This window comes from Petromyzon marinus, chromosome 13 (assembly GCF_048934315.1).
Source record: "Petromyzon marinus isolate PM22_M1 ecotype Great Lakes invasive population chromosome 13, UKy_Petmar_22M1.pri1.0, whole genome shotgun sequence".
In the NCBI taxonomy this organism is placed as follows: Eukaryota; Metazoa; Chordata; class Hyperoartia; order Petromyzontiformes; family Petromyzontidae; genus Petromyzon; species Petromyzon marinus.
The window spans coordinates 14,297,674-14,312,847 of record NC_133679.1 but is presented as its reverse complement, the minus strand read 5'-3'; the positions used below and the strand labels follow the sequence as shown (position 1 = coordinate 14,312,847).

The following is a 15,174-nucleotide window of genomic DNA, read 5'->3' as shown; positions in this document are numbered from 1 at the left end:
AAGACAAAGATCCCCCGTGTAGCCTTAATAGACTGTTGGGGCAAGTGCTGTTAGCGAGTAGCACCTATGAAGGCCGGCACGGCGCACGAGGCTGTGGCTGGCCGGCACCACGCCCGGCCGCCTTTGTCTCCCCAGTGGCGATGTTTACACACTGCATCAGTTATTCATTTGAGGCTCAGGCGACCTAGGGTAGGCCCACACCCTGACACACACACACACACACGCGCCTTCACACGCTGTTTGCACACAGAGCCCGGCACCACACACATACAGGGGCAGAGAGGGCGGAGAGAGGAGGAGGAGATGAGAGAGAGAGGGGGGGGGGGGGAAGGAGAGGGTGGGGGAGACAGGGAGAGATGAGAGAGAGAGAGGGGGAGAGATGAGAGAGAGAGAGAGGGGGGAGGGGTAGGGCAAGGGAGAGAGAGGAGAGGTGGAGCGACGGAGAGGGGGACGGCTCCAGGGAGGATGGAAAGAGAAGAGGGGGGGTTGGGAGGAGAGCGGAGAGAAAGAGGAGGGGGGGTAGACAGGAGGGCGTGATGAGAGAGAGAGGGACAGGAAAGAGGAGAGCAACAGAGAATGTGGGTGGGTGGGGGTGTGAGAGAGGAGTGGAGAGCGGCACAGAATTGGGGTTGGTGACTGAGCATGAGAGAAGGGAGAGATGAGATAATGTAGTAGTAATAGTAATTATGTATTTTTTCAGGAGAACCACTCTGAGTCTTATGCCTCTTTTTCAGAAGGGTCCTGCTGCTGCTGCTGCTACTAAATTGAGTTTTTTGGTTCTTTCAGTAAAGTCACGTAGGTATAAAATAAAATAAATCACGACGTTTCGATTGCAAGACAAGCAATCATCAGGTGGGAAAACCACAGTGAGATTTTTTTGCTGAAGTGGCAGAGAGAGTAAGAGGTTATATAGGTAAGAAAGGGGGGAGAGGGAGGGGGGTAGGGGGAGCGTTGCGTGGACGCGAGGAGAGGGAAGTGAGGCTGGGGGGGGAAGGGGACGGGGCTGGAAGTGGGAGGCCGAGAGAGCTGGGGATGCGGGGGGGGGTGGAGTTAACTCGAAAAAATAGACTAGTACCCAGCAGATATGGTAGACAACAACCACTATAAAGCAGTTAGGGTTTTACCTGGTTCATAACATCCTTCCAATGATTGCTAAATTCGTATCCATCTTCTCGGTTGACGTTATGTCTTTATATATGTCTGGATGGCTTCATGAACAAACCTTTGATAGTAGCCCGAAGGTTTGCAGAGTACCTTGGTCTAAAAAAAAACTATCATGCGAGCCCACAGCATTATAACAATGGTCAGCTATGGCAGAGGTATTGGTTCTGCTGTGTTTCAGATCTGCCTTGTGTTCGCGGACACGGTCCGAGACATGTTGTTTTGTTTCCTCGATGTAACTGCTGCAGCAGGTACAACTCAGTTTGTAAACTCCAGGATATTGCATGTCATTAATGACGTGATTTTGTCATTACCTGATAAAATAAAATAAAAATAGTTTCGTATCGTTGGGGTCCGGGATCGAACCTAGGGGCTCCTGCGTGCCGGGCGAGGGAGAGATCGCATCTCAAGCTCGCCACGGGTCCGCTCCGCGTGTCTCGCGGTGCAGGGAAGTGAGAAATGAAAGCGATGATGAACGGACCCGAGTTAAACAAAAAAAAACGAGCCGGAGTTTCAAAATTAAAAAAAAAACCACTCAGCCAAAGTTTTGTCTGGTCGGCAAAATTAAGGGAGAGACATCAGAGAGAGAGAGAGCGATGAGAGAGGTGGAGGCGAGAGAGATAGGAGAGAGCGTATCACAAGAATGCAGGTTTCCGTGTATACGCTAATACACTGTTGGGTAGGGCTCAGGTGCTGTTAGCGAGCAGCTATTAAGGCTGAGACGGTGGCAGGCGAGCGGCTTGGTGAGTGGACTGCACCACGCACGGCCACCTTCGTCTCCCAGTGGTGATGTCTCCATGCGCCGCGCAAAGTGCTCGTTTATGGCTGAGGGGGAATCGAACTTGGGTGGCCGGGTTCGTAGTGCAGTGTGCAAACCACTTCGCCACGGCTCCCCGCTTTCGGACACACACACTCACCCGCACACACGAACTCGCACACACAAACTCACTCGCACACACTCACCCGCACGCACACAACTGCACGCACACACTCACCCGCACACACGAACTCGCACACACAAACTCACTCGCACACACTCACCCGCACGCACACAACTGCACGCACACACTCACCCGCACGCACACAACTGCACGGACACACTCAACCACACACACTAACTCGCACACACACAACAACCACCATTCGCCACTAAGTGGCGGTGACGCTTGTGCCAAGCTATGTGCACCTTGAAGCCACGTGAAGTGTCGAACGCCCGCCGGCAGGAGGTCACGGGGCAGACCCAGATGCCACAGGTCGACTGACTGAGACGAACAGGTGGTGCTGATGCACCACCTGTTCCCCCTACTGTACCAACTTGCTGTTCTTTAGCCACCCAGCACTCCGCTTGTTGTTGTGAGCGTCGCTCCTCACCCCTCCGTTGTTGTTGGAGGGCGACTGCCTCCAACTGCCCAGTAGCGGCCTTCACGAGCCTCCTCCACAGAGGCTGATCCTGACACCGCTGGTACCAGTCATCGGCAAGTCCACTCAGCTCCACGTCCTCCTGTACCACATCACTCCATCTCTTCTCTAGCCCATGCCGCGCCCATTTAGCCCCCTCGATCCAGCCAAAAAAAGATTTTTAGGCATGCGGTGGCTGGGCATGCGGTGGCTGGGCATGCGGGCTACATGACCCAGCCAACGCAGCCTTGCCTGCTGGAGGAGCTCACCGATGGGACTTTGTCTACATCTTTCAAGAATTTGTGAGCTCCTCACACAATCCAGCCTGGTTAAACCCAGGATGGATCGTAGGCAGGCCAGCCTAAATGTTTCTAACCGGCGAAGATGTTCCATTAGGGGTGTCCACGTTTCGCAAACGTAGAGAAGGGAGGGAATGACTGTGACCGAGAAGACCTGAAGCTTCGTGTGGAGTGATAGACCAGGTAGCTTCCACACACACACTCACTCACTCGCACACACACACCCGCACGCAAACACTCACCCACACATACACACACTCGTACACACTCACTTGCACACAGCCGCACAACCCACAACCCAGTAGAGAGAGAGGGAGAGAGAACAGGAGAGAGGGAATAGATGAGAGAGGGCGAGTGAGTGGGAGAGAAAGGGGGATTGGGTCGAGAGAGCGAGCAGAGGAGGAGGTTCAACAATGGCGGGAGAGATAAAACACGACGATGAGAGAGAGGCAAAGAGGAGGGAGAGAGTAAGAGAGAGTAGAGACAGGAGAAGGGAGAGGAGTGGAGCAAAGGAGAGAGAGCGGGGAGAGCGCTCCCCATTGGCCTTGGGGATGACGAGGCCCCTCTCGGTCCCCCTTCACCGGAGCTCTCCGTCGTGCCACTGCATCGCCGATGCCGAAAAATGAAGGCGGATCACAACCTGTGCTGGCTGGAAGACCTACCGGAGGTGGCCTTCACAAATGTAAAGAGGAAGGTGCTCTACTCCTACATGGTCCGGTTCCACCAACAGGACACCCTGAGGAGCCACAAGGACCATGCCTGGAGGAGAGCCCTGCCCTGCGTCTCCCCGGAGAGGCCTCGCTGGAGGCAACTCTACTCCAGCCCGACGTACAACCGCATCGGCGACCTCAGCTGGAGCATCGCCCACGGCACCGTCACCACCAACGCCTCCCTGGCGCGCTTCACCGACGCGTCCCCGGAGTGCCGGTTCTGCGGTAAAGTGGAGAAGGTGGCGCACCAATACGTGGAGTGCAAGAGCTTGGACTCGCTGTTCAAGGTCCTGAGAAACATCCTCCTAAGGTTCAGCCTCCACTTCTCCCCAATAGTCATCTTTGGATACCCGAAGGGCGATTGATCCCAACATCTTCAGGGGCTGGTCAACGTACTCATCAGCTATGCCAAGCTCGCCATATACAGGGAGAGGAAGGTGGCCGTGGAGCGGAAACGTCCGGCTAGCAGCCTTGGCACCTTCCGTGCTCTGGTCGGAGCCAGGGTGTGGCTGGAGTTCCGGCATGCGTGGCTGACCCACGCCGTGCCGGCCTTCAAGGAGCTGTGGGCGCTTGAGGAGGCCGTGTGCTCGGTGGCAGATGACGGAGAGCTCTGCATGCAGATCTGAGCTACCCATCGGAGGCCGTAGGACTGCGAGGAGGGCTGGGTGCAGAAGCAGCACTTATCGTAAAAAAAAAACATAAAAAAATATTCCATAGAAAACAGGGGGAACATAGACATAGAGTAGGGAGAGAGGGAGTAGAGAGAGAGGGAAGGGGTAAGAAGGAGGAGAGCAGAGCGTGACATCGTTTGTGAAATCTTTCATTTAAACGGGGTGGGGGGGGGCACATGAAGCAAAGCATTGAAAAAAACCCAGAAATGATGAACAAAGCAAAGTGCCGACTACACCGATCATCTTTTTGTTTCCTCTGATCGTAAAAAAAATGAGAGAGGGTGGGAGGAAGGGGTTGAGGGAAAGAGCGTAGTAGAGAGCCGAGAGAAGTTGGTGAGAGAGGGAGCAAAAGGACAGAGGCAAGGGGGGAAATGCAGTAATAAAACAGAGTGGGTTGCCCAGGAGAGAGAGAAGAGGAGGGAGAGAGGAGAAGAGGGGGCGGAGAGCAATGGAGGAGAGAGGGTGGGAGAAAAAAAGCGAGAGAGTGAGCGAGAGAGTGAGCGAGAGAGAGAGAGGGCGAGAGAGTGAGAGCGAGAGAGTGAGCGAGAGAGTGAGCGAGAGAGAGCGAGCGAGTGAGCGAGAGAAAGAGCGACATGGAGTAGCAAGAGAGGGGGTACAGAGACAGGGGGTACAGAGAGAGAGGGGGGGGGGGTGCAGAGAGGGGGGTAGAGAAAGAGGGAAGGGGTAAGGAGAGCAGAGCGAGAAATATTTTGTTAAATCTTTCATTTAAAAATGGGATGGGGGGGAGGGGTTACATAAAGCAAAGCATTAAAAAACAAAACTAAATGATGAACGAAGCAAAGTGCTGACTACACCGAGCATCTTCTTGTTTCCTCTGATCGTAAAAAAATAAATAAAATAAAAAGAGAGCAAGGGAGGAGAGAGGGTGGGAGAGGGCAGAGAGAGGGGCGGGGTTGAGGGGTGGTAGAGAGGGAGGGAGAGTGACAGGAACCACAGTGGGGGCGGAGAGGGTGGGAGAGAAGGGAGAGGAATGGGTGAATAAAAGGGAGAGGATGAGAGAGGAGAGAGACAAGGAGAGGGGAGAGCGAGAGGGGGAATCAAGGGGGGAAATACATATGGGGAGAAGCAAGGAGGAGAGAGGGAGGGAGGAGAGAGGGGCAGAGCCACGTGATTAAGAGAAAAGAGAGAGGGGGAGAGAGAGGAAGAGTGTGGAATAAAAAGAGAGAGAGCGAGGTTGAGTAAAGAGAGATGGAGAGAGGAGACGGAGAGAGGAGAGGGGGAGATGTTGTGAAAGAGAGGGAGAGAGGGGGGTAGAGAGAGAGAGAGGGAAGGGGTAAGGAGATGAGAGCGTGACATCTATTGTGAAATCTTTCATTTAAAAACGTGGGGGTTACATGAACGGAAATGATGAACGAAGCAAAGTGCCGACTGCACCGAGCATCTTCTTGCTTCCTCTGATCGTAAAAAAAGAGAGTGAGAGAGCAGGAACGGGTTTGGGCCAGAGAGAGCACGGAGAGCGCAGGGGAGAGCGCAGGAGTGGAGGCGAGAGCGCGGCGGGGGGGAGGAGGAGGAGGGGAGAGGGTGAGAAGGGGAGGGTGGGAGAGAGAGGCCAGGCAGGGGGCGGAGAGAGAGAGGGGAGAGTGGGTGGAGAGAGAGAGTGGGAGAGTGGGTGGAGAGAGAGAGTGGGAGAGGAGAGAAACTGAGAGAGACAGAGGAGAAAGGAGGGGAAGAGAGTAGAGAGAGAGGGAGAGAGAGAGCAGCGAGACACAGGCGGAGCACGAGAGGAGGGATAGAGAGAGCGTGGAATAAAACAGCGTGTTTGTAGAGAGACAGGCAGAAGAGACCGTGAAGAGGGAGACAAGGAGAGTGGGAGAGAGGGGAGTGGAGAGAAGTGGAGAGGGGAGACGGATAGAGGGGAGATGCAAGAGTGGTGAAAGCAGAAGCGAGAGAGAGAGTGTGATAATACGAGAGGAGTAAAGAGAGAGAGTGTGTGTGGAATAAGAGAGAGGGTGAGAGGAAAGAAGTGGGTGAGAGAGGGAGAGTGTGACGGAGATAGGAGAGAGATAATCTTTCATTTAAACAGGGGGGGCACATAAAGCAAAGCATTGAAAAAAAACAAACAAGAGAGGGCGGATAGGGAGAGAGGGGAGCGGAGAAATAGGAGAAGAGGGGAGAGAGCGAAAAGAGGGGCGAGGGAAACGAGAGACAGCACAGAGAGAGAGAGAGAGTGTGAGGACAGAGGGGGAGAGGAAAAGAGAGAGCGGAGAGAGGGAGTGTGGATTTAAGTAGAAGGTGAGAGAGAAGAGACAAAGAGGTGGGTGACAGAAAGAGGGAAGAGAGCACTCGCGAAGAGGTGAGAGGCAGTGGAGAGACGGAGGGGAGGAGAGCGCCAGAGAGAAATGAGAGAGCAGAGGGAGCTTTAAGGAGGAGGAGGAGCAGGGGAGAGTAGGAGAGAGTGAAATAAGAGATCTACTCATCAGAGCAGAGAGACAGAGGAGGAGAGCGACACAGGGAGAGCGGAGAGAGAGTCCCGCGTGGAGAGTTCACCCTTCTCGAGGTGAGTGTGGAGAGCGAGAGAGTGTGGAGATAGAGTGGAGAATGTGTGTGGAGAGAGAGTGGAGGAGAGAGTGTGGATAGAGAGAGTGTGTGGGGAGCGAGATAGAGTGGAGGAGAGAGTGTGTGGGGAGAGAGTGTGTGGGGAGAGGGAGTGTGGAGAGAGTGTGTGAGGAGCGAGGGAGAGTGGAGGAGAGAGTGTGGGGAGCGAGGGAGAGTGGAGGAGAGAGTGTGGGGAGAGGGAGTGTGGAGAGAGTGTGTGGGGAGAGGGAGTGTGGAGAGAGTGTGTGGGGAGAGGGAGTGTGGAGAGAGTGTGTGAGGAGCGAGGGAGAGTGGAGGAGAGAGTGTGGGGAGCGAGGGAGAGTGGAGGAGAGAGTGTGTGGGGAGAGAGTGTGTGGGGAGAGGGAGTGTGGAGAGAGTGTGTGAGGAGCGAGGGAGAGTGGAGGAGAGAGTGTGTGGGGAGAGGGAGTGTGGAGAGAGTGTGTGAGGAGCGAGGGAGAGTGGAGGAGAGAGTGGGGAGCGGCCACACTGACAAGTTGCCCAAGTCTTGGTGAGACTCCGGGTGTTGGTGACGTTGCGTTAATTGCATGAATGCATGGATTACAGTGATCATCATCAGCAGCGACATCATCATCCGTGCCGTGTGATTCCACTTGCGAGTTCACCTGTATCGCCTGCGGCGTGGTCCACCTGTTGCACCCCGTCTCGGGGTCATCTGCGGGTGACCTCTGACCATGATCATTACTGGGTGAGGAGGGGGGGGGGGGGAGCGGTGGTGCAGTGGTTAGCGCGATGCTCACGCTATGACCTGGGCGAAACGAGTTCCATTCCCAGCCACGGCTCACGTCAGTGGCGACTGATTTCCGAACCAGCCCTCGGCCAAGTGTGGTCAAACAACCCCCTCCCCCCACTCCCGGCCCCCCATATCCGACACGGAGTGGAGGCAGGAAGCCTGCCGTCATCCAGCAGTGGATCGACCAAGGGTTGACTTTTTTTCAGGAGGGTCCGGACCACATTGGAATGTTTGGTCAAATTTACGCTTAAAAAAAAAAGAGCCAGTCTGCATTCGAATGTAGTGCAGTGTATAGTGTAGCGTACAATGTAGTGTATCGTGTAGTATGTAGTGTAGTGCAGTGTATAGTGTAGCGTACAATGTAGTGTATCGTGTAGTATGTAGTGTAGTGCAGTGGTTCTTAACGTTTACTGCAGCCTTGTACCGCTTTGGTTCTCAATCGTAAACATAAAATGTATAATGGTAATAACTACATCGGGTTTGGTGAAACAAAGTGCATCAATTGCCTTCCGATGATTTACCCTTTCAAACAATCTGGCCATGCCTCGTACCCCAGGTTAAGAACCACTGGTGCAGTGTATAGTAAGTAGTATGTATCGTGTAGTGTATAGTGTAATGTATCGTCTAGTGTATAGTGTAGTGTATCGTAGTATGTATGTTGAACTTCTTTCGCACCGTACGTAGCCAGAGACAAGCCCGGACAGCTCCCGAATAAGCCGCTGCGCGGGGCAGGTTACAGGCGGGCGCGCAACCTACTTGCTGTACCGTCAACCCACCAACCCCGATTCTAGAACGCTCGCCAGTTCTGCTCGTGGACGCTCGCGAGCTGTTAGCGAGCGCCTATTTAGATAGGTAGCCGCGTCGTAATGCAGGAGGTGGGCACGAGTTGTCGCTACGGTGCTACGAAAGGACCACCTTTGTCTCCCCAGTGGCGATGTTTGCACGGTTTAGATATCACTTGCCACTGACGTTAGCCGTGGCCGGGAATCGAACTTCGGGTTCGCGAACCACTGCGCCACCGCTCCCCATGCAAACTCACGTACATCGACCAAAGATACAAAGACAAAGATCCCCCGTGTAGTCCACGCAGACTGTTGGGGCAAGTGCTGTAAGTGAGCACCTATTAATTGCCGGTAAACGGCATTCGAGGGGGTGGTGTGGTCAGAACCACGCCCGGCCGCCTTTGTCTTCCGACTGGCGATTTTTACTCATCACACCAGGTGTTCATTTGAGGCTGAGTCGACCTAGGGGGAGGCCCAGGACCGGTTCAGAGATAATCGTCACCGGTGTTGGCCGTGAGCGAGAGTCGAACTCGGGTCGTCGGGTTTGTAGCGCAGCGTAGCGCTAACCGCTACACCACCGCTCCGCACACAAGACAAAGATCTCCGTATAGCCTTAACAGACTGTAGGGGCAAGTGCTGTTAGCGAGCACCTTTGAAGTCCGCCACGGTACAGGAGGGGGTGGGTGGCCAGCGCCACGCCCGACCGCCTTTGCCTCCCCATTGTCGATGCTTTTACACACCGCATCAGATACTCATTTGAGGCCGAGTCGACCTAGGGGAGGACCATGACAGGCTCAGATAATCGTCACGAGTATTGGCCCTGAGCGGGAATCGATCACGGGTCGCCGGGTTCGTACCCCAGGGCGCGAACCACGACACTACCGCTCCCCACGCGATGTAAATACACACAGTAAATACACACGACGTAAATACACACACGATGAGGACTGTTTGGGAGTGCCTATTGAGCCGGTAAACACACAGACAGGTACACATATATGCGCACACACAGACACATATCCAAGCAATCATTCATTCATATACACAGACACCCACATATACACAAAGACAAAGATCCCCCGTATAGCCTTAACAGACTGTTAGGGCGTTATTAGCGAGTAGCGCCTGTGAAGGCTGGCACGGCACACGAGGGGGGTGGGAGGCCAACATCGACGCCCGGCCGCCTTTGTCTCTCCAATAGTGATGTTTGCACACTGCACCGGGTGGTCAGTTAAGGCTAAGTCGACCTCGGGGAGGCTCATACACAGAGACACACACGTAGATACATCAACACAAGAACACACACATAGAGACACACACGTAGAGACATCAACACAAGAACACACACATAGAGACACACACGTAGAGACATCAACACAAGAACACACACATAGAGACACACGTAGAGACATCAACACAAGAACATACACATAGAGACACACACGTAGAGACATACACACAAGACACACACACACAGAGACAAACACAACAGACACACACACAGGGACATACACAGAGACAGAGACACACACGTAGAGACATCAACACAAGAACACACACATAGAGACACACACATAGAGACATACACACAAGACACACAGCGACATAAAGACAACACACACATAGATACACACAAAACAGACACACAGAGACAAACACAACAGACACACATAGAGACATAAACACAACAGACACACACATAGAGACATACACACAACAGACACACACATTGAGACATAAACACAAGAGACACACGTAGAGACAAAGACAACACACACAGAGACATACACACAACAGACACACACATAGAGACAAACAGAACAGACACACACATAGAGACATAAACACAACAGACACACATAGAGACATAAACACAACAGACACAGAGACATAAAGACAACACACACATAGAAACAAAACAGACACACACAGAGACATACGCACAACAGACACACATAGAGACATATACACAACAGACACACACATAGAGACATACACACAACAGACACACACACACACAGACATGCACACAACAGACACACACACAGAGACATACACACAAGACACACATAGAGACATACACACAACAGACACACACATAGAGACATACACACAACAGACACACACATAGAGACATACACACAAGACACACACATAGAGACATAAACACAACAGACACACACATAGAGACAAACACAAGAGACACACATACATAGAGACATACACACAACATACACACATACACAACATACACATACACACAGCAGACACAGAGACATGAACACAACAGACACACACATAGAGACATACACACAACAGACACATACACATAGAGACATACACATATAGACAAACACAACAGACACACACACAACATACACACATAGAGACATACACACAACAGACACACTCAGAGACATACAACATACATAACATAACAACCGCCATTCGCCACTAAGTGGCGGTGACGTCACCACGACGCTTGTGCCAGGCCATGTGCACCTTGAGGCCACGTGAAGTGTCGAACGCCCGCTGGCAGGAGGTCACGGGGCAGACCCAGGTGCCACGGGTCGACTGACTGAGATGACTGGCTGATGCACCACCTGTGCCCCCTACTGTGCCAACACAACATACACACACATAGAGACATACACACACCAGACACAAACACAGAGACATGAACACAACAGACACACACACATAGATACATAAACACAACAGACACACACATAGAGATATACACACAACAGACACACAGAGACATAAACACAACATAAACACACACAGACATACACAACATAAACACACACAGAGACAAACACAACATAAACACACACAGAGACAAACACAACATAAACACACAGAGACATAAACACAACATAAACACACACAGACATACACACAACATAAACACACACAGAGACATACACACAACATACACGCACAGAGACATACACACAACCGACACAGAGACATAGAGACATACACACACAACAGACACACATACACATAGAGACATACACACACAACAGACACACATACACATAGAGACATACACACACAACAGACACACACACATAGAGACATACACACACAACAGACACACACACACATAGAGACATACACAACAGACACACATACACAACAGACACATACAGCAGACACACACATAGAGACATGAACACAACACACACACATAGATATATACACAACAGACACACACATAGAGACATACACACAACAGCCACATACACATAGAGACAAACACAAGAGACACACACACATAGATACATAAACACAACAGACACACACAGATACATACACACACACATAGAGACATACACACAACAGACACACAGAGACATAAACACAACAGACACACACACATAGAGACATACCCACAATAGACACACACACATAGAGACAAACACAAGACACACACACACAGACGTACACACAACATACACACATATAGAGACATACACACAACAGACACACAGAGACATAAACACAACAGACACACACACATAGAGACACACACACAACAGACACACACACACAACAGAAACACATACACATAGAGACATACACACAACAAACACACACACATAGATACATACACACAACAGACACACATAGAGACATAAAACAAGAGACACACACACATAGAGACATACACACAACAGACACACACACACGTAGACACACGATGAACACTATGCTCCTAAAATGTGCTTTAATCTTCCTCCCTCTCCATATCTCCCCTCTACTCCCTCCCTCTCTCCCACCCTTATCCTTCGCATATTTTCTCCTCTATAAGTTGAGGCTCTCCCTCTCTCCATTCCTTCCCGTTGCCCCATCTCCTCCCTCTCACCACTGCCGTCATTCCGTCTCCCCTTCTCCCTCCCACCCTCTCTGCCTCCCTCCCTCTCTCTTTTCTCTCCACCCCCTGATCCTTTCCTCTCTCCACCATGCACGCCTCTCTCCCTACCGCCCCCCCTCCTCTCTCTGCCCCCACCCTCTCTCCATTCCTTCCATTCGATTCCTTCGTCTCACCCCATCGAAACCCTCACTCCTCCCTATCCCTCCCTCTCAGCCCCCCCTCCCTGACTCCCACCCTCAATCTCTCCTCCCTCTAAGCCTCGTTCCCTTCCTCCCTTTCACGCTCACTCCCCCTGCCTTCTCTCTCCCCTACCACCACCCCCGTGTCATCCACCTCCTTCCATTACACCTCCTCCTCTCCCCCTCCACCACCCCTCCCCCACCCCTCCCCCACCCCTCCCCCTCCTCTCCCCCACCCCTCCCCCTCCTCTCCCCCTCCTCTCCCCCACCCCTCCCCCACCCCTTCTCCACCACCCCTCCCCCTCCTCCACCACCCCTCCTCCACCACCCCTTCATCACCCCTCCACCCCTCCCCCTACACCACCCCTCCACCCCTTCACCACCCCTCCCTCCTCTGCCCCTCCTCTCCATCCTTCCCTCCCTCCCCCACCGCTCCCTGCCTACCTCCCTCCCTCAAGTCTCCCCCTGCATCTCCATCCATCTCCCTCCCTCTTGTTCCTGCCATCACTCCCCCCTTCTCTTCCACTCTCACCGCTTTTCATTTTCACTCTCCGAGCTTTCTGTCTCTCCCCACCGCTCTCATTCCCTCGCTTTCTCACACACATCCCACACACATCCCACACATACTCACCCACACACCTACCCACACACCTCCCCCCACACACCCCACACACCCCCCCACACACCCCCCCACACACCCCACACACCCCGCACACACCCCACACACACCCCACACCCCCCCCCCACACACCCCACACACCTCCCCCCCCACACACCCCACACACACCCCACACACACCCCACACACCCCTCCCCACACACCCCACACACATCCACCCACACACCTCCACCACACAGACACATCCCACATCACATACACCCACCACACACACACACCCCACAGACACCACACACACCCCCTCCACAAACACACACCTCACACACACCTCACACACACCTCACACACACCTCACACACACCTCACACACACCTCACACATACACCTCACACACACCTCACACACACACCTCACACACACACCTCACACACACACACCTCACACCTCACACACACACCTCACACACACCTCACACCTCACACACACACCTCACACACACACCTCACACACACACACCTCACACCTCACACACACACCTCACACACACACACCTCACACCTCACACACACACCTCGCACACACCTCACACACACCTCACACCTCACACACACCTCACCTCACACACACCTCACACCTCACACACACCTCACACCTCACACATAAAGACAAAGATCCCCCGTATAGCCTTAACAGACTGTAGGGGCAAGTGCTGTTAGCGAGCACCTATGAAGGCCGGTACGGCACACGAGGGTGTGGGTGGCCAGCACCACGCCCGACCGCCTTTGTCTCCCTAGTGGCGATGTTTACACACCGCACCAGGTACTCATTTGAGGCTGAGTCGACCTAAGGGAGGCCCGGGACCGGTTCAGATAATCGTCACCGGTGTTGGCCGTGAGCGGGAATCGAACCCGAGTCGCCAGGTCCACTCAGCTCCACACCTCACACACACACACCCACACACACACACCCCACACACACACACACCTCCCACATCCCACACCACACACTCCCCACAGACACACCCCAACCACACACACACCACACACACAACCCCCAAATACACACTCCACACACACACACACACCCCACACACACACACCCCACACACACCTAACATACACCCTCACATACACCGCCACTCACGACACACATCCCCCCACCACACAAACACTCCCACACCAACAACAACCGCCATTCGCCACTAAGTAGCGGTGATGTCACCACGACGCTTGTGCCAGGCCATGTGCACCTTGAGGCCACGTGAAGTGTCGAACGCCCGCTGGCAGGAGGTCACGGGGCAGACCCAGGTGCCACGGGTCGACTGACTGAGATGACTGGCTGATGCACCACCTGTGCCCCCTACTGTGCCAACCTGCTGTGTTTTAGCCACCCGGCGCTCCGCTCGTTGTTGTGAGCGTCGCTCCTCCGCCCTCCGTTGCTGTTGGAGGGCGACTGCCTCCAACTGCCCAGTAGCGTCCTTCACGAGCCTCCTCCACAGAGGCCGATCTTGACACCGCTGGTACCAGTCATCGGCAAGTCCACTCAGCTCCACGTCCTCCTGGACCACGTCACTCCATCTCTTCTCTAGCCCGTGCTGCGCCCGTTTAGCCCCTTCGATCCGGCCAAACAAAAGCTGTTTCGGCATGCGGTGGCTGGGCATGCGGGCTACATGACCCAGCCAACGCAGCCTTGCCCGCCGGAGGAGCTCACCGATGGGACCGTGCCCAGATCTTTGAAGGATTTGTGAGCTCACAATCCAGCCTGGTTAAACCCAGGATGGATCGTAGGCAGGCTAGCCTAAATGTTTCTAACCGGTGAAGATGTTCCATTAGGGGGGGGTCCACGTTTCGCAAGCGTAGGGAGGGAATGACCGTGGCCGAGAAGATCTGAAGCTTAGTGCGGAGCGACAGACCAGGTAGCTTCCACACAGCGTTACACAACCGATGAAAAGGTATTGCCGCTCGACTGATTCGGAGTGAGACCTCTGCTGTTAAACTGGAGCCGGTCATAAGCACACTGCCCAGGAATGGGAAACTCTCCACTCTCTCCACAACTGCCCCATCACCGATTGGAAGTTGTGGGGGTGGAGTGTCCGTTGGTACAAAATACCCAGGCAGGTGCTTAGTTTTGGTGGGGCTAATGGTAAGGCCCCATCTCTTAGTAGCA

At 53.5% G+C, this 15,174-nt stretch overlaps 1 protein-coding gene across 1 annotated transcript in view; it reads left to right on the top strand.

Annotated features, from left to right (window-relative positions):
* Window positions 1-5,324: 5,324 nt before the first annotated feature.
* The window catches only part of LOC116942144 (uncharacterized), a 28,204-nt gene continuing 18,354 nt past the window's right edge, over window positions 5,325-15,174 (top strand). Inside the window, exon 1 of the mRNA XM_076066891.1 lies at window positions 5,325-6,757. The gene's annotated coding sequence lies outside the window, so the exon portion shown is untranslated. The remainder of the gene's footprint in view (window positions 6,758-15,174) is intronic.